The sequence below is a fragment of the Pelophylax lessonae genome (genome assembly GCF_965119305.1).
Source record: "Pelophylax lessonae genome assembly, chromosome: 5".
Taxonomy (NCBI): domain Eukaryota; kingdom Metazoa; phylum Chordata; class Amphibia; order Anura; family Ranidae; genus Pelophylax; species Pelophylax lessonae.
Window position 1 is genome coordinate 354,245,427 of NC_138772.1, and position 12,953 is coordinate 354,258,379.

Sequence of the window (12,953 nt, forward strand, 5' to 3'; positions counted from 1 at the left end):
ACATTGGTTCTTTGTGTTGGATGAGTACAACATTGTGCCTGTATTAGTCAGCTGCATGGACATCTATGAGCCACCCCGGCCACTCTAATTATCGCCACCGGACTGCTCTTCGGATGGCATTTGACAGGCAGTAAGGAAGCATTGCAGTGCTTCCTCGCCACCTCCTATAACCCCTTCAAGCATTTAAGAGTGATGTGGCTCTGCGAGACGCTGGAATAGAAGGTTTGCATTATTATTAAAGTGGAATTAAACCCAATAATTTAACAGTTTTCAGAAAACCGTTGCATTCCTGGCATGCCGGGATTGCTAACTGTCACATTTGCTTGTGCTGTCAACCAAACTGTCAAACCATCCAATGGCTGGTGGCATAACTGATTACATGTGCAGCACCATGGCAGTTGAGGATTAAACAGGCCAAGATGGCAGGATCCTTGGCTGAAAATGATAGGGGGGTTTACTTCCACTGGGAGGCCTTTACTGGAATGTATCTTACAATTTCAGTTGCACCTTAAGGCCCCTTTCACACTTGTGTGACTTGTGTGACTTGTCCTGCGACTTGTGACTGCAGAGTAGCATGACAAGTCATAATCCATGATTTCCAATGAGTACCGTTCATATCTGTGCAACTTTAAGGTAGTCCCTGGCTCCTGCACTACTTTGTTCCGACTTTGATGCGTTTTGAGGTCTAATAGACCTCAAGATTACACGCCTGTTGCTGCAAGTCCGGGCAAAACTGTGCGACCTTTGGGTTGAACAAGTGTGAGCGGGGCCTAAAGGTGTGCATGTCAGGAAAATGTCAGTTGGCTGCTATGTTATCTGTGGACATTCGTTATCCATGGTCTATAGTTTTGGCAGGATTGTGTGACTGTTGTGATGTCTGTGGGTTCTTTAAAGGGGTTGTAAACCCTTGTTTGTTTTTATAAAAAAAAAACATGCCAATAATTATCTACTCTGTGCAATTGTTTTGCACAGAGCAGCCCTGATCTTCTTCTGGTGTGCCATGAGGGAGAACATGCAAACTCCAGGCAGGTAGTTCTGTGGTTGTGATTCGAACCCTATTGCTGCCAGGCAGAGATGCCAACCACTCACTGTGCTGCGCCGATCTTCCCAACAGGGAAGCTGACAGCAATAAAAACCTGACAGTGGTTTCTCATCCCTAATCACTCTATTTGAATCTAAAGAAAACGTTTTCCCTTTCGCACACTACACTCACCATCCACTGATCCCTCAGTCTGACCTTCCTGGACTCAATGATTGCTTATTTGAACTGCTGTTCAAAAAAAAACTCCCAAAAAAACCGAACAGTATTTTGAGGAAATGACAGATTTCCATTTTGCATCATGTTTTTTAGCCCAGAAATCTGACAGCTTATCCTGTTGTATGGGGCAGCAGCTTTACCGATGGCTAAGTAAATAGATTAGTGAGCATCTGAATGTTTTCCAAATGCATTTTAAAAGCAGAGGTTTCTTAAGCGGTGGGGAAAAGTGCTGCTGCAGCAGATCTATCATCAGGAAAAACAATTTACTGTCCAAGAACAACTTTTCATTCCAGTTTAGCTACCGTAGAGGAAGTGTTTACTATTCTGAAGTCTGTGATGTAATTGACCATTGCTGCTTAAGAGTACCTACCTGTATATTCAATACATTATGTTAGACAGGCATCATAAGTCACTTGCATGTTTTGTTTTTTGCTTAAAGGGATTGTAAAGGTAGAAGGTTTATTTATTTTTTTATATTAATCCATTCTATGAAATTCTACAAAACCACCTGTGTGCAGCAGCCCCCCCAAATACTTACTTGAGCCCATCTCCATCTAGCAATGTTGTAGGATTGTCTTAGCTGCCTGGGACTCTCCTACTCATTGGCTAAGACAGCAGCGCCAGACAAATGGCTCCCGCTGCTGTCAATCAGTCCTTTAGCCAATCAGGAGAGAGAGGGGATGGCACCGGGTCACGTCTCCATGTCTGAATGGACACACGGAGCTGTGGCTCAGCTCAGGTGCCCCCATAGGAAGCTGCTTGCTGTGGGGGGCACTCAACAGGAGAGAGAGGCCAGGAGCACAGAAGAGAGACCCGAGAAGAGGAGGATTCAGGCTGCTCTGTGCAAAACAACTGCACAGGGCAGGTAATTATAACAGGTTTGTTTTTTAGTGTTTTTTTTTTTTTTTTTATATGAAAGCGAGACTTTACAATCCCTTTAAATTCTTCTACTCAGTTTCCCCAAATCTAGACTTGCTTAGGACATAGTGCTCTGTTACACTTCCTGTAATGTAATATCTCTCTATAGTTGGTGAGTTACACACCTTGTATTAAGGGGATAGGGGGGCCTATATCTGTGACTTGCAGCTGGAAGTTGACGTTGTGCTTACTCGTAACATACAGCCGTGGCCAAAAGTTTTGAGAATGACACAAATATTAATTTTCACAAAGTCTGCTGCCTACAGTGTTTTAAGATCTTTTGGTCGGATGTTATTGTTATAGTGAAGTATAATTACAAGCATTTCATAAGTGTCAAAGGCTTTTATTGACAGATACATTAGGTTTATGCAAAGTCAATATTTGCCTTGTTTGACCCTTCTTGTTCAAGACCTCTGCAATTCACCCTGGCATGCTGTCAATCAACTTCTAGGCCACTCCCTGACTGATGGCAGCCCATTCTTGCATAATCAATGCTGGGAGTGTCCGAGTTTGTGGGGTTTTTTTCTTTCTTTTTTTTTTTTTTTGTTAACCTACTTCTTGCGGATTGACCACAAGTTCTCAATGGGTTTAAGGTCTCGTGAGTTTCCTAGCCATGGACCCAAAATTTAGATGTTTTGTTCCCCAAGCCACTTAGTTATCACTTTTGCCTTATGGCAAGGTGCTCCATCATGCTGGAAAAGGCATTGTTCATCGCCAAACTGTTCTTGAGTGGTTGGGAGAAGTTTCTCTCAGAGGCTGGTTTTGTACCATTCTTTATTCATAGCGGTGTTCTTAGGTAAAATTGTGAGTGAGCTTTTTCCTTTTGGATGAGAAGCAACCCCACAAATGAATGGTCTTAGGATAAGGAAATAGCCGCACATCCAGGGATTCCAATAAGTTTCAAATACCTTTAATTCCAAAATGTTGCAAGTGATGACACCAAAGAAACCAACATGAAGTCTCGTAGACGCGTTTCACACATACATCTTGTGCTTAATCATTACCTTAATGATTAAAGCGGTAGTATCCCGCTTTTTGATACTTTTACCTACAGGTAAGCCTATAATAAGGCTTACCTGTAGGTACAAATAATATCTCCTAAACCGGCATGGTTTAGGAGATATTTACAGTGCATGCAGCCGCTCTCGCGAGCGGCGCATGCGCTCTGAAGGTCCGGGGGGACCTTCAATTAATTTGCCAGAAGCTTGCTGGAAAATCACTCCCGCGCGCAAGCGCGGCTCCGGCCAATCATCGCGCCGGAGCCGTCTCTTCCGGCCAATCACCGCGCCGGAGCTGCCGAACCCGGAAGAGACGGCGAGGGATCATGGCAGCGCCCGCAACAATGTCCGGGTGTCCGTGTCGGGGCTTCGTTCTAAGGTAAGTTACACATAATGGGCTAGTATGCGATGCATACTAGCCCATTATGCCTTTGTCTTGCAGGTTTTTTTTTTTTCTTCTAGGGTTTACAACCGCTTTAAGCACAACATGTACGTGTGAAACGCGTCTACAAGACTTCATGTTGGTGTCTTTGGTGTCATCACTTGCAACATTTTGGAATTAAAGGTATTTGAAACTTATTGAATCCCTGGATGTGCGGCTATTTCTTTTTCTGCAAGTGTTCCCACGGAGGCGGGCCGGGGCCTGCACTCTATTGGATATCCTATCTCCTGGCAATTACCACACACTATACACCTGGAGCAGCGTTTTCCTTTCTTCAATGGTCTTAGGATGCTTTACTGTTGGCATGACCATGACACAGGACTGATGGTAGTGCTCACCTTTTTCTTCTCTGGACAAGGTTTTTTTTTTCCGGATGTCCCAAACAATCAGAAAGGGTATTCATCGGAGAAAATTACTTTACTCCAGTTCTTTAGCAGTCCAATCCCTGTACCTTTTGCAGAATATCAGTGTTTATCTTTTATATGCATTTTTCCTGGAGAGAAGTAGCTTCTTTTCTGCCCTTTTGGACACCAGGCCATCCCACTGTGCATGCAGATGCACTCACTCCTGCCTGCTGCCATTCCTGAGCACGCTCTGCACTGGTGGTGCCCCGATCCCGCAGCTGAATCCACTGTAGAGCTGGTCCTGGCGCTTGCTGGGCTTTCTTGGGTGCCCTGAAGCCGCCTTCACACATGCAGTGAAAATGTTTTTTATGGGATGAAGTTCATTCGGATGCACTATCCGACGGAAGGCATTATCCGACACGACACTGGCACCTGACTCAGCCTCCGAGTAATCAGCTGAGAACCTGGTCCAGCCTCTCCCGCCCCCTCCACAGCAGGGTAGAGCAGGCAGATGGAAACTCTGCGGGGAGAACTGAGCGATCGGTGGAGTTTGATTCTCACTGCAGAGTCGGCAGGGAACAGATGCAGCATCGCATCGATGATGGAAACTGGAATGGTTTGCAAAGCTCGTAGTTCATTTTTAAAGGGATTGTAAATGCAGAAGGTTTTTTTTTAATCTTAATGCATTCTTTGCATTAGGATTACAAGATCGGCTCTGAGCCTTTAGTCTTTATGTGAGCAGTCTAATGACAGCTCAGTCAGACATTTAATGGATGCAATTGCTACCTCTTCCTTATTTTTTTGAGGGCCATTTGAAAATGGCACTCCACAAATTGATACCCGCCTTCCCATCATTTTTTTTATTTTTTTACAGTATTTATGTAGGTGGTTAAACTGCTTGTAAGCAGCCAGAAATCCTCTACTAATATCTGGTTGCCATGAGTTGTTACACTTTGAATATGGACATTAATCCTTAACAAAAACTTGAACTGTGCCCACCACACTACAGGTCTTAATTGTTGTCCAGTCTAGGTAAAGTAAAAACAGTTTTACTTGCCAGATCCACTGTTCCCCCCCCCCCCGGCAGGTGGTGCACCCCCATGTTCTGGCTGTAGCCTGTACCTTGACATCATCACTTCCGTTGCAGGGTTACAGAACCCACATTGGTCTCAATGATGTCAGGACCTTACACCGTTGGAGCATAAGGGTGGAAAGACTGTGGGACCCTGCAGCTTGAAGGATTGGATAGGTAAAACAGCCTTAACAAGTCTCCTAGACCTAAACAAGCAATTAACCCTTGCAGTATGGGTGCAGCCACACTACAAGGAATCATTTTCTGTTTCAATATTTTTATTGAAAGTTTTCACAAAAAGTAGGAAACGTAGCAATGTAGAAAATTGGACAACACAAAATGAACACATTCCTTAGTGCTTGTACGTTCTCCAAAGGAAAGGGTTTGCATTGTTAATCGAAGAAAAAAGAAAAAACCTTGTCATGGAGATAGGACTTCCCATCTCCCCTTACTAAAATTGCATAGCAACACTTAGCAGGCTTATAATACTAGAAATGGAAAGAAAAGCAAGAATAAGTAGAAGAAAGGACAAAAACAAAAAATAAAGGGGGGGGTGGAGAAAAGGGAGGGGGAGGAGAGTAGGGGGTAGAGGAGGAAAAGGGAAGACCCTGCTCTGGCCAATATCATCTCAAAGCATGTTAGTCGGGAGCGGTTCGGGGGTCACCATTCGTATATCTGATCCACGGTTCCCAGACCTTTTTAAGCACCTTCATTCTATCACTTAAGGAGAGTCTTTCATTTACCATAAGCCATGAAAGCAAATGTTTAAGCTGGTCAAATGGAATATCTGCTGACCTCCAATTTCTTGCAATGGTGATCCTAGCAGATATGAAAATAAAGGATAGGAGCCGTCTCTGGTTTCTCAAGGCTTCATCTACTTTGCAACCCAACAGGGCATGATTAGGCGATTTGGTTAGGTTAATTTGGGTAAGAGAAAAAATGAAATTGTAAATTCTAATCCAAAATCGTCTCAACTTGGGATATTGCCACCAAATATGGTATGCTGTTCCATCATGTCCACATCCTCAAACACTTTGGGGCCGCTCCCGATACGTAAGAAGCCAATCTAGTCGGCACCATGTAGAATCGCAAGAGAACCTTGTAATTTCACAGATTTATTTTCAAGTTTCTCAAAGTGGGGCCTAAATCCTTAAACCAATCTTGAGCTACACCCAGCCCTTTTTGGTTGCTTTTTAATAAAAACGAATACAAAGCCCTCTAGGATACTTGCCTCTTATGCCTCGTACACACGCAACGATTATCGGCCGACCGATCGGTCGACTTTTGACCAGAGTTGTGTTGTGTTGGTTGGAATGTGCCTAGACTGCACACAAATTTTTTCGGCCAACAAAAATCAACTTCAGAAGTGATGTCATGTGCTTGTTTACTTTCCGTGTGTTTTTTCTTCTCTGAGCATGCCCAGTCTTGCTCATCAGATTTTTGTCTGCCGAAATCTGTACTGACTGAGGGAAAATCGGCCGTTATGTTGACGGCCAACAAAAATTTTATAGCCTGCACACCAGATTTTTTTTTGAGTCGGTTGTCGAAAGCATCATAGCATCAAGCCGAAAATCGGACGTTGGCCGAAAATTCACGGCCAACTATCGCCGCGTGAGTACGAGGCATTAGTGAGTCCAGCTTCTTGGTAGGCTGCTGGTTGGGTAAGAGAAGATTTTTTTGCAAATGTATGCAACTAAACCCCTGTTTTTAACGTGTACTGTTAGGTCAATTCGGTTGGTCGCAGACTGGTCGGTAAGGAGAGCTTAGAATACTTTTTGTCTTGTTATATGGGTAAGAGAAGTGGCATGATCATTGTGCAAAAAAAAAGAACAGCCTATGAATGCTTTTGTTACTGCAGGGTCGATTGACCAGTCAAAGGTGCAAGGGTTCCTGAACCTGTGAAAAGTTGTCTGTCATCTCACAGCAGTAATATTATATCCGTATTTATTTTTAGCATGAACTGTATTTTATACATATATAATGGCATCTGCTGGGAGCAAATCCTGTAATAAAGTATAATTGTGATTAGAAATATGTACTATTTATTCATTTCTTGGCGCTCGGTTGGTGGCCAAGGTTTAAACGGGTTTGTTTGTCTTGCTATTATGCTTGTCATTTTAGTTATTTAGCTGTTAAGTGTCAAACCACCGCTAATGTAGCCAAGTTAAGACAGATGGTGCCAGAGCAGCAACAGTCAATGTGCAGGGTCTTTGCAAACATTTGATCATTAAAAGCTAATGTGTGACATATGAAGCAAGATCACAGCGATGTAGAGCAGGCTGAGACGCTGCAGAAGCAGCTTCCATTTCTTTGAAGTCGTGCTGCCATTGTGTACAATCAGTACTGGAAAATCAGAAGTTTTGGCATGTTTATTTAAACCTTTGACTATATTGCAATTGACATAGAAGTCGCATGGAGCTGAAACATTTGTCACTGTTCTATACCAGGACAATGGAGAGTATTATTCAACATGACAGCAACCAGCGTGCACGTGTTCCACTGAAATATTAGTCTGGATACCAAGAAGAAAAGTTCCTTTCACACCAGTGCGATTTTTTTCATGCGATTTAACAGGTCAAAATCACATGACACGTTGGAACCGTTTTAAATAGTTGCATCGACTTTGAAAAAGGCTCCTGCACTACTTTTTTGTGAATCCATTGTAATTTGCTTTGACTTCTGTTAAATGCAATGAAATCTGATGTCCAAATCGCACTGCTCTACATCTGAAGTAGTGCAATTTCAAAGCCGCACTGGTGTGAACCAGGGCTAAAGGAAACGTATAATGTTAGAAATATGTGGATTGCCTTTACTGAACTCCTTAGGAAAATGCGAGTTGTGTGTAATTAAAGGATAATACCACTTTTATTCCACTTAACCGCCGAAGCAATTAGAAGTTGAAGACGAATTCTAAATGCTGTGAGTTACTTATTGCACCTTATAGCACAAATTAGCACCTGAGAATTAAAGTAGAACGAAAGGTTTTGGATAGAGTGGAGATGGATTAGAGCGTCTGTCAGTTTTTATTGCGGTCTGTATCCCCATTAAGGAGATTCAGCCTTTCTATTTGTCCTGTTTATCATTACTGAAAGTAAAAGTCCCAAATTTTGGGTGTCCCCAGAAAAGTAATGGGGAGATATATTCCAATGGGGACACTAGTTCTGGGAACTGGGGGTTCCCAAGGAATTCCCTTAATTTGCAGGGATTTTCCCCTCTCTTCCTGTTTGGCTATGGGACAGGAAGTGAAGGAAAATCTCTGAAATGAGACGAAGATGGCGAAAAAAAAAATCTGCCGGGTTATAACCCTCTCCTAAGCTGGCCATCCAGTATACAATTTTCTTGTTCAATTTCATTTAGATTTACTAACTGTGTAGTGCAAGGGTCTGCCTGATTGCACACAAACTGAAAGTGTTTGAGTTTGACCTCATATTATATAGTTTTGGTAAATCTAAAGGAAAATTGTAAAAGAACATTGTAATGTATGGCCAGCCCAACTCTATTCAAAATGGGGAAAAAAGTTTTGCCTATAGTTCTACTTTAGGAACCCTTTACTGAATAATGGATGTGTAACAAGTGCTTCCTGTAAAGCAGGTTTTTTGCTATCATAAATATTACGACTGACACGCGTAACTCATTGGAAATGTGGATTTTCCTAAATGATAATTAGTCTGTTGACAGTGTTACACTTTTTTATGTGATGACCATTGTTGCATCAATAATATTGTTTGCTGAGTGTAAAGCTCCTGTTTGCTGCCTCACTAGTTATCAATACAGGTAAGAATGCAAATCCAACATTGCAGTTCACTAAGGCTACGTTCACATGTGGCGCAGCGGATCACAGGCAGAATCACCGCGATTCTGCCCACGATCTGGAAATCATTGCAAATCGCGGGACGCCTGTACGATGTCCGTGATTTGCCATTGCAAATCACAGACCTCGCACAGGCGTCCCGCGATTTGCAATGATTTCTGGATTGCGGGCAGAATCACAGTGATTCTGCCTGCAATCCGCTACGCCCACATGTGAACGTAGCCTAATACACGAGAATTACCCACAGTCTCCTATTAAGGGTAAGTGGCCAGACCCGTATGTATTTCCAATAAGCAAGACGTTTAAAGCTCATAACCTAAATTCGGCCATAGATGGTTTGAAATCTCTGCCGGTTCAGCAGGGACCGACCGGTGTTCGAATCTTGTGTAGGCAGGCTGATTATACCCAGGTTGATCAATCGATCAACTTGGGAGCAACCAGCCTGTCATATTATTTATGCGATTATTGCAAGCAGCTACAGCAGTAGCTCCGTAGGAGGGATTCCCCCATCAACGTGGACTGTGTTGATGGGGGAATCAAGCGATTTTCTTTCCTGCAACCCAAAGTTGCAAGAAAGAAAATCACACCTATGGTCGGCTTTAGACATGTTTAGGTTTGGATAAAATGTTCTTTGCTCCCACTACTTTCCCGCCAACTGTAAGGTAAACCCCCACACCCAAGTGCATACTGGCAGCATCCTCCAACAGTGTTTACATCCCCTATTCCAGAAGTCTTTTAGGTGCTGCCGGTGCAGTAACTTGAATAGACTGTTCCCATATCATTGCAGCACCAACTAAATTTGCATTAATAGCAAGCCTCAACGAAAAGTGACTAAGCAGTCATACATTACAGGAATATGACTTAGCAATTGCTTCATTTTTGATTTAGCTTACTTTTTAATAACCTAAATCCATTCCTTTAGTTATTGAGCCAAATGCATATTATTATTGGCCATGGTTGCTGACGATTTGATGGTTGATCATAGAAATGTAGGCCTTCCTTTTCTCTGTAGTGAATGCTGGCATGCTTAGTCTATTTTTTTTTTTTTTTAGTCTTGTATAAAATGTGGAAGTGCTAAAACACCTTATGGGTCTTTTATTTGCTATTTGAGCACTGCTTAGGAATTTTACTATTTGACTGTGGTAATTGTCCCCAGGTCAAAGAGTGATTGTAATTGTTTGATCAGGATACCGGGTTTTAGTGACATCAGTCTAATAGGTTTTATCCCCTTGGGCTACAAGCACATGGACATAATTGGACAAAAAATATACCTAGCGTAAAAAAAACATTTTTCCATGGATGGGGAGCCATAGGTGGGTGTACAACCAGCCATAAAAGTGAATGGCTGTATGCCCCCGAATGTAAATGCCATTGCTTTTGTGCATCACCAATTTCCCTGCGTGCATGTGCTTACAACATGTTTTACCAATAGCAACACGTCCGCGTTCTGTAAAGATATGTCATATGGCATACGTGGATGCTTAGATGAACTCTGCATAAATGCATCAACATTTACTTTAGTACAGAGTCGTACAGTCTTTCAAATCTATGGCCAGCTGTACTCCCCACCTGCTTCTTGGCCATGGGGAAACCATTTTTTTTTTTTTTTTTTTTTTTTATGCTAGGCATATTTTATGCCTAGTTACGCCTATGTGCATGAGGCCTTATTTTGGAGATCTGGAGAGACCTCTTTTAAGTTCCTGCTGTGCCCCCCTTACAGGGAGTGAAGGGAATGATCCCCATTGTGGTACTGAGCTTTGGCTTTAGATATGCGTTAATGTGCTTTAAAGTTAACTTCCTTAGTCTTGGACCATTGACTGAGCATATGAGGAAATATGAAAGCAAAGGTTCAATGAAAACTCCATGTTGGGGCTCTCTGTTGTTCTAAAGCAGGGGTCTCCAAACTATGGACCTCCAGTTGTTCAGAAACTACGATTCTCATAAGTCATGCCTGTGATTGTCAGAGTTTTACAATTCTTCATGGGGCGTATACTTCCATGCAGTGGCGTAACTACAGGGGTTGCAATTGCAACCGGGCCCCATGCTCCAGGGGGCCTGTTCAGCTCCCCTGTACACCTGGATAGGAGGGGCGGTGGGGGCAGCATGTAGAGAAATCACTGTCCTCCTTTTTCCTCCTGTAGCTGGAGGAGATTGGTTCCTCCTGTATGCTGCCCCCGCCACTCCTCCTATCCAGTTCACTTGTGTTCTGGGCCCCTGTGTGCTTCCCTGGTTCCCCCCACTGTGCTCCCTCCCCTCTCCTGCCGGCTGCTGCAGGAGATGTGTCACAATAGAGAACCAGGAAGGGGTCGGTAAATATGTAATTTACCAGCTCCTTCCTTTTCTAAATGGACAGAGTCATAGTCAGTCACATTGTAAAAAAATAAAATAAAATGATAAATACGAAACAATAAAAACTACTGACACCAGTGGGTGAACTTCCAGGATCGCAAAGGTCACATCGCGAGTCCTGGCATTCCACCACCGTAGGGAGGCACCAAGATTGCAGGAAGGGGGCCCACTGCAGAACTTGTGAAAGGGTCCCGCTGCGGGACTGTAATAAAGGGCCCGCAAGGAGAGTAAAGGGCCCCAGGATCAGTAGGAAGAGCCCCAGGCTTGAAGGGAAGGGCCCCGGCCAGAGGTCCGGGGGGCCCTGAAGGTTCTAGTTACGCCTCTGGTTCCATGAGACTGTTGGAGATCACTGTTGTAACAGCTCCTTTAACAAGCAGGTCTTACACATTCATCATCCATAGAGACTTCTTAAATGCCTTTGCCACATTTTATATTTTAGTCAATGTGATCCATTAAAAAAAGATCAGAGGGAAAAATAATGAAAATGAAAGTGATGGACAACCCCAAAAAATAAGGTTAAAATCATAAACCAGACCAGGTAAATGCTAGAACTGATTCTAAAGAATATTTTCCTTCACTGTTCCAAACCATAATCTAAGGAAAATACAGACTACTGTTTGCAAGGGGCTTGAGGAACACATTTTCCAGAGGGCCTCAGGTTGGGCACTAGGGGGGGTTACAAAAATAGACCGCTATTTATAAATGTAAGCATTTTGTTGTAACATCTGAGATGGAATTTGGTTGTAAAAGGACAGTTGGGAGCCATGGCAAGGCCTAGGGCCGTGGTCCTCAATAGGCGGACTCCGGGCCGCCTCCAGACCCACACACACTTAAATCTGGACCGCCGAAGCGGTCTCCTTCCTTCTGTCATCAGCGGGGGGGCAGAATGGAGAGGACCGGAGTGGCTGAGTCTTACACTGGCAGCGCCGCATGATTACAAAAAGCAGAGTTCTTCTGCTTACCCGGCGGAGAGGATGTCATTCGAAGTCCCGCCTCCTGGGCCGCTTCTTACCTATGATAGACAGAACACTGGTGACGTCTATCATAGGAGCCGGTGTCCAGGAGGCGGGACTTCGTATGACTGCCTCTCCGCCGGGTAAGCAGAAGAACTCACAGCCACTCCGATCTTCTCCATTCTGCCCCCCCCCCCCCCCCCGCTGATGACTTGGCTTTTTATAATCATGCGGTGCTCTAATCCGCACTGGTCACTCTCCATTAATGGGGGCACGCACACTGGTCACTCTTCATTAATGGGGGCACGCACACTGGTCACTCTTCATTTATGGGGGCACGCACACTGGTCACTCTGCATTAATGGGGACACGCACACTGGTCACTCTTCATTAATGGGGGTACGCACACTGGTCACTCTGCATTAATGGGGACACGCACACTGGTCGCTCTGCATTAATGGGGACACGCACACTGGTCGCTCTGCATTAATGGGGACACGCACACTGGTCGCTCTGCATTAATGGGGACACGCACACTGGTCGCTCTGCATTAATGGGGGCACGCACACTGGTCGCTCTGCATTAATGGGGGCACGCACACTGGTCGCTCTGCATTAATGGGGGCACGCACACTGGTCGCTCTGCATTAATGGGGGCACGCACACTGGTCGCTCTGCATTAATGGGGGCACGCACACTGGTCGCTCTGTATTAATGGGGACACGCACACTGGTCGCTCTGCATTAATGGGGACACGCACACTGGTCGCTCTGCATTAATGGGGACACGCACACTGGTCGCTCTGCATT

The 12,953-nt window shown here is 44.2% G+C and overlaps 1 protein-coding gene across 1 annotated transcript in view; it reads left to right on the forward strand.

The window, feature by feature from the left end:
* Nucleotides 1-12,953, forward strand: part of PARD6G (par-6 family cell polarity regulator gamma) — a 206,394-nt gene that overhangs the window by 99,543 nt on the left and 93,898 nt on the right. The window lies entirely within an intron of this gene.